Raw genomic sequence first — 14847 nt, forward strand, 5'->3', positions numbered from 1 at the left:
TTGGATATATTTGTTTTGTTTCTGTAAAAACTTAATTTCATGTAATTAAAATGATCTATTTTGCATTCACAAAATCTTTTTTTATCCATAGATCTGACAGACATTTTTCCATTGCTCTTTTAATTTTCTTACAACATCACCTTTTATGTCCAAATAATTTATTCATTTTTCCATTATTTTGGATTGCAGTGTGAAATGTATTGAAATGCCTTTCATTTGTCTCGTTTTTTAGAGTTCCTTTTCCTTGTATCCTAAAACCTTCTGAAAACTATTGAGGACCAGATAGCCTTTACAAACCTGTGGCTATTCCTACTGCTGCCCAACTAATATCTACTATCAAGGCAATGTGTCTGAAACTGCAAAACTAAGTTTTTGTCCTTTAAGAGCTTTCCCCCTCCATTTTAGGATAAGAAAAATTAAAAATAAAGACTTAAAAGTAGCCTAGCATTCTCTGAGCTAACCTAATGATAACAAAGGTGAATGTAAATTGGTAGACTTTTATGCTGACAAACATAATCGACTACAAACTAGCTAAAGCTGACCTTACAGCCATCCCTGGCCAATGAATTGATTGGGGTTGATTAGAAGCTGTCATTCCTAGTCTCTGATTATTTTATGGATCTCCTAAACTCTCCCCTCCTGAGATTCCTAAGAATTCTGTAAGGACATTAGCTTGTTATTTAAAACAACTGTGAAATTGTGAGAGGCCCCTCACCTTGCTCATTCCCTCCCTCTACTTTAATGTTTTATATAAACTCTGTTCCTATCGCCCTCCTCAAATATCTTGGCACTTGCTGTATGGTATCATGAGCTGAAACTCACTTGTCCCAAGACCTCATTTTGCTTACTTGGATATTTTCTCTTGATTCAGGTTGATATATATTTCCTAAACAAATTGTTTGTATTGTGAAACTTGGTTATACCAATATAGAATTTTGTTGTAATTTAAACATTGTTAGATTGTAAACTCAGTTGTTACAATGATGTCTAAAAGCTGTAGGTATTTAAGTGCATCTTATTTCATAAGGATTATAATAATGGTTTCAAAAATTCTTCATGATAAAATGAGACTTAATATTTGATGTCAGCTCTGCTGAATGGTATTAGTCCTGTAATGCTTAAATTTGAGAGTTGTGAGATTCAGAGGTAGAAGAACTGGTAGCACATCTAACTACACAAGGAAAGTTTACAACTTAGCTCACCTTATACATCAGCTTACATTAAGCTCTATCTAAATGTGTTTAGCTGTATTAAAACCATGTGTGATTGGATGATTTATTTTCTATAAAGTAATTTAAATATAGATCTGTCTAAATAGCATCTGATCAGTACAGACAATACCCTCTGATCTTGTTTTCACGAGTTGCTCTGTTTTCTAGAGATGATGCTCCCCTGCACTCATAAGTGATATTTTTCAAGTGAATTCTAGTAAAATCTTAGTTGTCTTAAAGAGGAATCAGCTACAATTTTGGCTTTAGGCAATCTAACTCAGACTGATTAACTGCATCTGGGACTTTTCAGATAAGTGCTATCATCCTGACTTCATGGTCTAGCAGTTCCCAGGAGAAGCCCCAGCCATACATCACAGTTTTTCATGACTTAATGCTAAGGAATTCTCCCCTTCCCCTCCCACACCTCCTGCAACCTCTCATTTTCACTGTAACATATAAATACTCAAGACTTAGCCTGCATTGCTGGACTCTTTTGTACTTGGTATCAGGAGTTCCCATAAATATGTGTCTTTCTTTTGTAATAAATCAAGTTATTATTCATATCTTGTGGACTTGTGCCTTTTGGTTAACAGTAATTGGTGTCTTATGATAAGAGAATATGACTTTGATCAGCCACCAGTACAAGGCTCTTTGTGTTCTATCTGTTTGATCTCTGGTTTGGTGAGAATAACCTACTCATGAAGTCACCTCGGGCTATACAAGGAAGACTTTGGGAGAGATCTCAAGTAAGGCACTTTATTTTTCTTAAGTGTTCACCCAGTCAAGGTGGACTTGGAATGTAATATTTTAATATTCTCCAACTGGAAGTAGACTAGCCTAGGACTCAGTGGTTCTCAAACTTTTGTTCTCAGTATCTTCATGTTGTTTAAAAAAACTATCGAGGATCTGTTCAGAGTTTTTGTTCACATGGGTTATATTTATAGCTATTTACTATATTAGAAATAAAAAATGATTTTGAATTTGTAGACCCTCTGAAAGGGTTTCAGAGATTCCAACAATTCTTTGGACTATACTTTGAGGACCACTGGAGATGATGAAGACCAGGGTCAGGCTGATGCACTCCAGATTTTGGTGGTTGTTGGCTAGAAGACCTAATTTGATGGGCTTTGTTTTGAGCTCTAGGTTTTGCTTTTTCTAACTAGGTTGTAAAAGAAGAAACATTTCAACAATAAAATATAAATACACGAATTGAGAATATATAATAAAAGGTTTTTGTTGTTGTTGTTCATCATGGATAATAATATGTCTAAAAATTATAATGTCTTCCCAAAGGGCAGGGCCAAATGTTACAAGTTTATGGCCCTGAGACAAGCAGGTAACAGGTAGAAAATAATCAAAGATGATCCCTGTCATTGTTGACCAATCTGGGAAAATTTTGGTATAAGATAAAACAAATTATCTTAAGGAATGTCTTGGTAATGGTAATAGGAAGATTAAATATCCAGAATGGCTGTGTCAATGAAAAATTCAAGGTTAAGCAAAAAGGGAGGGGTGGAGGGTGGCTGAAAGTTTTCACTTCAGAATAGAACTGGAACTTAACCCTTTCCAGTTGATAAAATATGATTGTGTGAATTGGGAAGCAACCAAAAGAAACTAAGTTTGACTGAAACATATAATTAGATATTTCGGAAATCTTAAGAACTAAAGTTAAGTACTGATGAATGTAAAAATAACTTTGAATTGATATGTATGTCAATTATATATTTGAATCTTAAGGCTTGTTTTGCTCCTTACTATACAAGAGGAGCTTATTTAAGAAAGCAATTTGACAATACTTTGTTACTTTTGTTAAAAATATACTATAACTTAAATTGTTAAAACAAGTTTGTTGTACACTATTAAAAGATCTTAAATAACTTTTGGGTGCTTTCATCTTCTAGTGAATAATATAACTGGTAACAATCCAATTATTTAAGTGCCATAGGTGTATTAATAATCAATATTGTGCTGTGAGAATAAAGTTATTTTAAAAATCATCAGTTTTAACGTCTGTTTATATAAAAATTTTCAAGGAGAAATTTAGTGAAGATTGGAGAACAATAGACTGAGACAATATTGGAATAAGGAGGCTTTAGGGAGTGAACAAAATAGAAGAAGTTTTGAGTATTGATGAAAGGTTTTAAGGAAGTTTTGACTTTAGTAGAAAGGTTGTGGGATATTTTGTGTGTATTTTATTATGATCTATAGTAATAAATTTTTATAGCTTATTACAGTTAAAAAAATTTTGTAGAGCTCTAGGAATAGATTAAATTCTAATACAAGACTGATGCTTGGTAATTTTTGGTGTGTGGATTGGCTGAAAATAGAATACTCTAAATGCATGGAATAAATGTGCAAATTATAATAAATAATAAAAATAATAAATTGAGTTTCTTTATAATACCATTTGAAATTAAATGCAGGTGTAATTGAATTTATTCTGGTCTTGTTTGAAGTAAAACATGTCTTTTCTAACAAAATGCATAAAGTAAGTCAGAATTTAGCACATGACAGGTAAGCACCATGTAAATGTTAACTGTTATTGTTATTTCTTTAATTAGATGTAATTACTTCATATTTCGTAACTCTATATTAAGTTTTTATATATGATTAGTATACAATGCCAATGTTGATAAAATAAATGTTTTTCTGTGTAAGGTAATTTAGAAATGCAGTCAACTGAGTTGAAGTCGCCAAATTGGATATGGGCTTATTTCAATCTTCAAATACATAATATTCATTATAGTATTGTAAATTTTGCATCAGATTTGTTATTAGAAATATTGTATGAGATATGCTGTTAGGAAAACAACTTTTATAATCTGGACGTTGTTAGAGTATTAATTGAATTATTAGAAGAAGGTAGAAAAATTGTTTAAAACCTGTTGATTTTAACTGCCTTGTTAAACATGTTTTGTAATATGTTGCAAATGCAATTTTGAAGAAAGTGAAAATTTCCTTATTGTTTATAGTTAAGAGGAAGGCAAAGCTAAAACTATTTGGCTAACACTTAGGGGACTAGTAAGGTTATTAACTACATTATTAAGAATTATTATCATGATGTTAAAACCTATATTCTAAAAATGAATTGATAGAATGTGAGGAAGGATACAAAGAAAAGACCTTGTAGATTCCTTTTGATTTGTAAACTTGTCATGTTTGCAAAAATCATCTGTGTAGTCAACTTTATCAGGCCTGTAAAGGGAGCTTGTCATGGAATTCCTATTTAATTCCTAAGTAATTGGTTTATTAAAATTTTGCTTTAGAAGTGCTTTTCAATGATTAATTCTTATATCAGGATGACTCTAAGCTCTAGAAGAAGAAAAGAAAAACAACTGAAGGATATTAAGTGAAATGTGTGTGTGTGTGTATTTGTATTTGTGTGTCCTGGTAAAAGTTAGGATCTTTTTGGTTCAAATTCTCCATTCTGAACAGAAATATATCACATTTAGTTATTCCTGAATCTGGCTGTGAAGTGGAATCTTTACTATAGGATTGGTTGTCAACTGTGACTCTTATCTGATGTTAAACAACTAAAGATACCTTTTCCTGCCAGGAACATCAAGTCATTCTGTGCCCTTAGGAAAAGATATGGAGAATAAGTTTTGATGCTCTTATGATCATGTCCCTTCTTTTTCCCTCTATAGCATATTTCTCTAATCAGAAAAAGTAGTCTGTAGAAGATATGAATACAAAGCAAGTATAAAAGATCTTTCTGTTTTCTGTCTGAATGTATAGTCATTCTAAAGCTCAACCAGTTAAGTAAATTGGGCTTGTCAGCTGCATTTACATAGTCATGTATAAGATTAAGTCCTTTCAGAATAATATGGGAATAATTCAACAGAGCCAGAAATCTGTACATTTGTGAGGTTAAAAGCAGAAATCTCTTTTATTTTATTTTAAGGAATAGAGTTTTGGTATCAGCAATAATATGCTTTTAAAACATCTACTTCATTTGAATATATTTATATCGGGACATGTTTTATTACAAGGAAACTCATTTGCTAAATACCATTCTCTATATACAATTGGGAATTTATTATATCTCACCCCAAATCTTTTGTAAAGTCAGTTTCTTGTAATGAATTTGTGTAATCATTGAAACCAGGAACAGAGGACTTCTACCTAGAAAAAAGTGTTATTGCTTATATTTTCACCTAGGCCTCCTAAAGCAATTAGAATTAATTGAAATGGATTTTTTTTTAATGCAATGATATTGCATAATATTGAATGATAATATTGCATGTCAAATCTAAACAATACTACCAGGATATATACAAACCTAAATTTTCCAAAGTTTCAAGCACACTCCCCTTCCTCACCTTATAGCTCTATTATTGACAAAGAACCTTGCAGTTACAATTGGTTTTCCTCACATGAACTAGTTGGTGAAGTAAATTTTGAGATTTGTATTAAAATCTTGTGTTGAGATCTTTTTTTGTGTGAAAAATTTTAGCAGGAATATCTAATGAATCGTAATAAGTAACTTGGAACCAAGAAAGCAAACCTAATGAAGAATAGACTTCTTGATGTTTCAAAGACCAGAAAACTATACAGGAAATCTTAGGGACATTGTGGGAGGAAGTTGCTGAAAAGAAAGGTGATTTAATGTTTGTTAGCATTGATATTTATTATTTAATTCTTTAACTTTTTGTTTCTCAGTTGTCTTGGGGACACGCGGATTTCCCTTCTGAATTAATCTATGATTTTGCACATTCTTACTATGTTTTGTGCTGTGATTATATTAACTTGTCAAGGAAAATCTTAACAAGTCTCTCATTGGCAGAAAGAATATTGGGAATACCAAATGATATTGATTCCACTTAGTAATCAAATTTATTCTATATCACCCTACATGTTGTAAATTATCAACCCATGTTTATTTGTTTCTGAATTTAGTTAAGAAATTTTGGTTTCTTGGAGTTCTGGGACTGTGGGTCTGGCAATCCTTAAGGAGTTAGCTTTAGTAAGCTGTTTTCTGTCTGTTAGCCTTTAATCTTATTAAATGCCATTTTACCTTATTTAGGTATTTTTCCAGGGTAGTATCCAAGATCATGTTTTCCCACTTGCTGTCTTGGTGTCCATACTTAGATATCTCCTTGTCTGATTGAGGGGAGGAGGAATATGAATGGATCCCCTGATTTTGTTTTCTTGAGTTGTCCTGTTTTCTAGGGAGGAAATCCCCTTGAAATAATATAACAGTAAATCTTTTGCAACTTTTCTATTAAACTCTGTGTTCTTGAAGAAAAATGAAAATTTTAAGAAAACAACAATTATATATGCAATTGGAATGATTTTCAGAGTTCTAACTAATATGATAATTAAGAATATTTAATTTTTTATTTTTTAGCTCTTCTTTAACTGAAAAGACTCATTTCATAAGTTGGTTCCCCATAGATTTACTGTTGCTGGCAGTATTTGTGATTCTGACCTTATTAACAATAGAGTTATCAAAGTTTGAGCTTTTCTTCATCCCATAAAGGGCTTATTGGAGAAGTAATATTTAAGAAATTATATTAAAGTACATTGAGATTTGTTTTGTAAAAATTTTTAGTAAGACTATCTAAGGATCCACAAGTGATATGGATCTAGAGAAGAAAATCTACTAGAAGGAGACCACCTCAGAGATGCCCTCAGTACTTTCATAATGTTTGAGATCTTCCAAGAGAAGACAACTAAAACATCTTCGACCTAAGATGAAATGTGCTGATTAAATGGAGATTGAAAATTGATTAATGGAAAACTAGAAGAATTAATGCTAGTTAATGTTGATCATTACTGCATTACTTATGCTTGTGTTACATCCTATGTTTGTTTGCCTTAGCCTCTTGAGACATGTAAATCTCCCTGATGAATTTAGTCCTTGTCTTTGACTCCTGTTATGATCATCTGGCCTTGTTATTTCTTTTCAAGTTTGCATTAGTGACTGTGTTAAGGCTATCCCAACTTTGAATCTGAACGTGAGAAATGATTTATTGTCCCTCATTTTATCCCAAAAAGTATTAGTCAATTTAGTATGATTCCATAGGGGTGGTGATTGTTAGCAATTATAGTGATATGTACTCATTTAGTAATATACATTTAGTCTTATTAACTAATATTAATATTGGAATCATACATTAATAATATTTAAGAATAACTAGATAGATTTTTTTATTATAGGCTTCAAACTTTAAACTACAAATGATAAACTAATCATTCAATAATTTATTATAAAAATTCTAAAGTTCAATTGCCTAACTATAAGAATGCTGATTGGAAAATTCTACCCTTTTGGGGTGCTGAGTGTACCCAAACTCATCATGAGTAAGATTCTTGATCTGATATGGAAAATCTTACAACTTATTTTTGTGTCTTCAGAACACTTCCATGTCCAGTGTGAGGAAGGTATCCTGCATCTTCATGATGGTGAATTCACTCTTTTCATCTTTAATATTGGTAAATTGGCTTTATTTTTTAAAAATCAAATCAAATAATGCTTTATTTATTTTTAACAAATAAAACCTGCTCAGTTTTACTTATCAATCCAATCATTTTCTTACATTTAACTTTATTAATTTCTCCTTCAATTTTTCAGATTTACAATTTAATGTTTAATTGGGAATTTTAATTTGTTCTTTTTCTAGTTTTTTAGTTGCTTATTTAAATTACTGATCTGCTCTTTATTTTATTGAGTTTGGAGATATAAAATTTTCCCTAAGGCAGTTGCTTGGCCAACACCAGTCACACTTGCTTCTGGCCAACCAGTACAGTCTAGAGTGGGTATGCCCAGTGCTGGAGGTGCAGCCCTAACTTGGGGAGGGATGACAGACAGACGGCTTTGGGCAGCATTGGAGGCAGCCAGAGTCAGAGTAGCTGAATGGGGATTGTGGACAGTTTGTGTTTCTAGGTACTTCATGATGAAAGATTTTGGGATTCTCTACTCTTTTTCTTGTAGTTGATTGAGTGGTAGAAGAGATGGCTGATGGTATCCACACATTTCTCCATGATCTTGTGAAGGGTTTCGAGGCAGATACTCCATCCGGGTTATCTGCACCATTTCCAAATTAGATTCCTGGATCTGACACAAAAGGAAATAGCAGCATTGAAGAATGGCAAGCAGAATTTTCCAGTGCTGTGCTTGGAATGGAGGCATATTTTGGCTGACCCTTTTCTACTTTTACCAAGGATTTATTCCCGTGTTTCAGCCAGTAATAGCTAAAATTATTGGAGATCTGTCTCTACATGGAATTAAACCATCAACCCTAGAGATATCTGGTCCTAACTGGAGTTTATCCTCACCTCATTCTTTAGGGCTCTGTGCGTGCTCCCCTGCTTTATGCTCAGTAAATGCCATATGGCTTCAGGATATTGGTAACCTGGCATTTCCGGTCTCTGAATGGAAAACTCAACCATTCTCAAGTGTCAGCAAGATCATTGCTAACATTCCCTTTAAATCTCTTTTTACAGGCCTCTTCTTGATCTGTTTATCAGCCTATTCCCAAACAATTTCACTGGCTAGTTGCTCAATCTGCATGTATCTCTTCTCTACTAACTTTATTGTTTTGAATAACTTGGATTGAACAAAGAAATTGAAATGCACCAGTGATTATCCAGCATTGAAAGAAACTGATCTTACTACTTTGGATTTGGTCTTCCTTTGGCCTTCCTCTCAGCCATCATCAGTGGCTGCCTCTTCTCTGTTTTCTTCCCTTTGTTCATCATCATCACTGATGAAGAGAAGAACCCTGGGAAAGTATACCTCTTCTAGTTATGCTGCTTCTCTCTGGTGGTTTTCCAAAGCATCGGATTCTTTCACAAGATGCTCTACATGCAGACTGAGCAGTTCAGCTTCTGCCACAAAGCTCCCTTCCCCTTACCCATCTTTTGCCAAACTGAAGGCTGTCCCACTAAGCTGCCTTCAAAGCAAAACTTCAAGAGTTTTGGGGAGGCACTGATGGTGACTTCTTCAGTTACCCCTTATCTAGGGAAAGAAGGACCACCCTTCCAATGGCCTTTAATACATTCCCATTGTTCTCTGTGAAATCTGGAGTTTTACTCTCTTGTAAATATAGACCACTTGTACAATTGTAAAAAGTATAGAAATGCAAAAGTCTAGAATCTTTTTGACACCAGGTGTAGATTTTTAAATTCTGTTATGGGTCTTGGTAAAGCACATTTTTTTTTTTTCAGTTGTTTTCTAGCTTAAACCACTCTTGTACCTGTGCTGATTTGAATATTGCTATTCTCCCTGTGCCATTCCTTCCATTTGCTTTGCCACCCTTAGAGGAATGGATTTTGAAAAGTCAGTGTGTGTGTGTGTGTGTGTGTGTGTGTGTGTGTGTGTGTGTGTGTGTGTGTTTCCTTGCTTCCTTCTTCATTCTTCACTATCTTTGGTTCCTGTAATTCAGATTAGGTCTGAAGAGGTGGGACTATATACTGGTTTGAAGAGCTAATGTGTCTATCCCTTTGTTTGCAGTAGGGAAGGACATAGGAAAGTTCTCTCACTGGTACTTTAAGGGTTCCCTAATCTTGAAGGAATATACTAGCTTTGGATAAGTGCTACTATTAGCACAGGATTCCCTGAAAAGGCAAGCTTTTGCTAAGCACCTAGTATAGCACCCTAAGGTCTTTTGAGTAATTCACTTTGTCAGGACCACTTCCCAGTAATGTTGGGTGCTGCACATGGAACTACAAGAGAAAACCTAATAAAAAATATTAAATTTGTGGCTGGATGTGTTTTTCTGTGATTTTTTTGTGGTCAGGTTTTATGTTTAGCACATGTCCAAAAAATGTACAATTTATATTATATTCTTTTATAAGAAGAAATTAAGTAGGAGCTTCTGATTTCTCATGGAAATAGACATAATGATTGGTGAAAATCATGAAGTTTATAATGTTATTTAAGGAGCATAAGATCTTATTTGGGAGCAGAAAAAGGGAATGTAGGATAAATGAGAAGTTTATTGCACCAAGCACAATTGATGGGGAGATGGTTATGCGAAGTGTTGATCTGAAACTTAGGTCTCACTTACTTTATGTAGGTTGTAGAAGAGAATTGACTTATGTCTACTCATTTAGAGGCTGGTTCTCAAAAACTGATGAGTTTGGAATTAGTGAATTCACTTTTCTGTATATAATATGACTTTATATACATTTCTGCATTTGATTGAGACTTTTATGCCCTAATACACGAGCATAGTCAAGGTTTATGTATGTGAGGAAAAAAGTATATTCCTTTCTAGCTCCATTAATTTTTTCCCCAGAGGTCTATCATATCTTATGTTTTTCTAAAATTATATTCATCTCCTGAATTTTCTTTCTATTTTTGTGTTTGGATTTATCTTGTTTTGAGAGAGAGAGGGATTAAGGTCTATCATTAGGATAGTTTTGCTCTCTCTTCATGTAATTCGCATAACTTCTCCTTAAAGAATTTGTATGCTATACCACTTGGATACATGTATATTTAGTATTGATACTACTTTATTGTCAATGGTACCTTTTATTAAGATATAGTTTCTTTCCTTATCTCTTAGATCTTTTTTGCTTTTGCTTCTATTTTTTTTTTTTTTGCTTCAGCTGAAGCATAATATACTCTGAACGAGCCTTTTCCTTTTATTCTGTATATATCCATATTATAGGATTCTTTTTTTTTTTTTTTTTATCTACTCTTCTATCTGCTTCCATTTTATGGGAGGATTGACTAGTTCAAAGATCTTATCATGGGCATTGCACTACAACGGGCATTCTTTGTCAAGATCTCTTTTGGGATTTTTTTTTTTCATTATTTAAAGTTGAACTCTCTACCTGAGGCATGAGGATACTATCTCATCCTTCTTGTGCTGAGTACCAGAAGCCTGATTACAGGCTTTAGTTGCAAGGTGTTTTCAGTTTGCCCTCTGTGTTGAAGTTGTGCAACCTAGTCATGCTTGTTATGCTGTGGGTTGGGGAGTGGCCATTTGCCTGTTTACGGGGGCTGGATGTCTCACAACTGTATTGTGTCACTAGACTGCTGATTTGTACTGTAGCTAAAAACCTCCTTCTGGCTTGCCTGGACACTGTACTAAGTTGCACGCCTTTTTTATTCAAGTGAGACAGACTTTTTCTCAAATCCTCCTAAATTATATTAAGCTGAAAAATTATTCCACTCCATCTTTTTGTGGGCTCTGTTACTCTAGAATGCATTTAGAAACTTGATTTAATGTTTTTGAGGGAAAATGGGGAGAGCTCAGGCAACTCCTTGGCTTTTCTCCACTATCTTGGGCCCACCTCTTCAGAGCAACAGATATAAATTAGTAAATATCAAGATTTAATTTAGTTACAGAAAATCATATTTACATTCCTAAGAGGCTTGTTTTCCCCAATATTGTATTGGCTATAATCTAGTGACTCTCATTTAAGGATATTGGTTCCAGTGATTTGAGTCAGTATAGGTATCCATAGATCCCTATAAATATAAACAATAGCTCAATTAGATCATATCTAAATATAGAGCAAATTATATCCTTATGCTGAAGTGGCAAGAAGAATCTAGTCCTAGAAATCCTCTGGGGAATACAGGATGATTTCTGGGCACAAAGGGAGGAAATAGGTAGTATCTAACATAATACAACTAGATACTTTATTTTCATCATCATCATTACCATCACCACTACCCTATCACAATGAAAATGCAATTCTAGATGTTTTAGAACACTTAGGTCCTGTTTTAGATACAATTTGAATCTCTTTACCATAGTTTTCTAAACTTGTGTCTTGAAGACCCCTAGTATGCTACTTTATGTGATGTTTCCATGAGAAAATTCCAGTGCTAATAATGTTTTCTTTTGCAAAAAATACATACAAAATAAAATATATACTATGATTTGTTACTGGCAATGTACACATACTAGAGGTATTAATATGACCAGGAAAGAGATGGAAAAAGAACTTGTTTGCTTGGATTTCATTTTTATATTAGTTTGGATTCATTTTCAAGGCAGATCAAAAACATTTTGGCACCCATTAAAAGTGTAATCATCAGATATGTAAATATATAGTATGTTTTTGCTTGTTATCCTGAAATAGGTTTAGAAAATGTAATTTTCATGAAGAAATTAAGCAAGGAATCTAAGGAGTTTCTAGCCTTAAATCAGATTTTCTGAAAGAGGTCCTGAATGTAGTACAGATGAAATAAAGATTATAAAATAAACTAGAGTTCTAAAGTCATCAGTTATTTGAAGCTGCTCTTTAATTAAAGAAGAGCTTGGGACCCAGGGTGAATAATCTTCTGAAAGAGAAATGCTTATCACAGTAAAAACTTATACTTTTCCTGTGGGAAGAAAAATCACTAAGATCTAATAATTGAATATATAAATATTCCTTCTTTCTGAAAGAGTTTTAGTTAATATTGTGATCTTTAAGTTGAAAGTTTGTAGTCATTTGAAAAAAATGTTCTAAGTCATTATTGATTATAAAAATGTAAAATAAAACAACTTTGAGATATCATTTTCCATTTACCAGATTGGCTAAAATGATAGAAGGGGAAAGTGACAAATGTTGGAGAGGATGTGGAAAAATTGGAATATTAATTCATAGTGGAATTGTAAACTGATCCAACCATTTTGGAGAGCAATCTGGTATTATGCTGAAAGAGATAGTAAACTAACTATATCTTTTGGCCTAGCAATAGCACTATTTGGGTTGTTTCCGAGAATTATTAGGAGGAAAGAAAAAGAACTTATATATTCTAAAAATGTTTATAGCAACTCTCTTTATGATGGTAAACAACTGAAAATTGCAGGGATGCCTGTCAATTGGGGAATCAGTGAACAAGATGTGGTATATGATTGTAATAGAAAAATACTTTGCTATAAGAAATGTTAAACTCAGTTATTTAATAAAATGGGGAATTTGCATGGAATAATAAATAATAAAATGAGCAGAACCAAGAGAACGTTGTATACAGTACTAGCAATATTATTTTAGAATAACTTTTTTTTGAGGGCAGAGCCAAGATGGTGGAGAGGACACAAGTCTTTCTGAGCTCTCCTTTACCTTCAAACTATTTTATAAAACTCAGCCTCTGAATTAGTGCTTGACTGTCAGAACCCACTAATATTGGGAGTATAACATATCACCAAGAGAAGATAATCTCAAATCAAGGCTACTGATTGCCAGTCTTCTCTGGATAGACATGAAGACAAGCCAATGTTAAGGTGCCAAACAGCCTTTCTTTATTGGAAGCAAGAGCAAGTGTGTGTATGTCTCTGTGTTTCTCTCTTTGCATCCCTGAATCTTTCTACATCTCTGCCTCTTTCTACTTCTCTCCACATCCTTCTCTTTGCCTATGGCAAACTGGCCATTTATATTTACTCTTCTCTGGGATTACCCCATACCTAGCCCACTCAGTGCTGTATAGGTGGATTTGCAGAAGGGAGACACCTGGAATTAGTGCTGTGTCCTAAGAAAAGATCTAACACCTGTAAGATACAACCTCCTGTCTCAGGGGCCAAGCCCTCTTCTACCTCCTGGGTCCACCCTACCAGCTGACATGGCACACATGGGAATTCTCAGAAGGAAAGTCTAACATATCCTTCTTTCTGTTTAGTGGTCACTCATAAAACCAACTTTGATATTTAAAATATGAAAATATATCTATACATAAAACATAGGCTTGAGTTTAAAAAGTACAAAGATGATTAAAAGGGATGAAAAGGGAAATATATTCGAGATTCATCTGTGGCAAAGGGATGAAGGTCTCATCTTCTAGAACTACTTCAACCAGAGCTGACCCTATCCAATGGAGTCCAGACTGAAGATGAGTGACTTGTAGGCAGCAGCAGCAGCAGCATCCAGTACCAACTATCAAGATCAGGTCTAAGGTGATGTTAGATTAGCCAAATAGTTGGTAATTCTGGAATCCTTCTGAAATCTAATGGCCTTCCCCATCAAGACCTGTAAGACATAAATATCCCGGCCCTTTCCAAAATACTAAGGTTGGACTTTGCCAATGACCTTCCTCATCCTTTCAAAGACCTTTTGAATGTTTTGATGCTTAAAGCCCCATTTTAAAACTTTATCTACATCCACCCATCTAGCTCTCTAATTTATATACTACAGCTGTGTCACTGGGCACTGATCTTGGCCAAACTTATATCTTGATCCATTATGCATTCCTACCTTTCTGTCTTTCAATGAGGCTATTGAACCTTCCCTTTTGGGGTCTGGCAGTCCTGACTTGTAACCTCTCCCTCAGAGATTACTGATTGCCAGCATGCCTAATCCAGGCCTTCCAATGTCTCCGGCCACTGGCTCATCAAGCAGTGGTTCTTGTTCAACAGAGCACCAGGACACAGTCTACTCTGAAACTATCCCATATTATCTGGTCCCAAATGAGCATCCTTGAATTTTGCCAATATTTTTTCATTGTAAATATAAAGTGAATTGTAAAAGTAAAAAAGCAGAGAATTGCATGATTGTTTTTTTTTTTTTAAACTTAGAACTATAATTACATTCATGTAGAAATTCCTGATGAGAAAACTCTCTTTCAATGCACCCATTGCTCAATTTATAGTTTTAGGGAGTTGCATTGCATTCTGAAAGAATAAATAATTCGCTTATGATAAAACAGTTATCATATGTCAGAGGCACGAGTAGAATACAGGTCTTCTTGACT

General features: G+C 33.9%; 1 pseudogene; it reads left to right on the top strand.

Moving 5' to 3' along the window:
• The first annotated feature begins 8168 nt into the window (after positions 1-8168).
• LOC127541422 (etoposide-induced protein 2.4 homolog) lies at positions 8169-9148 on the top strand (annotated as a pseudogene).
• Positions 9149-14847: the final 5699 nt, after the last annotated feature.

Source organism: Antechinus flavipes, chromosome 6 (genome assembly GCF_016432865.1).
Source record: "Antechinus flavipes isolate AdamAnt ecotype Samford, QLD, Australia chromosome 6, AdamAnt_v2, whole genome shotgun sequence".
NCBI classification, from domain to species: domain Eukaryota; kingdom Metazoa; phylum Chordata; class Mammalia; order Dasyuromorphia; family Dasyuridae; genus Antechinus; species Antechinus flavipes.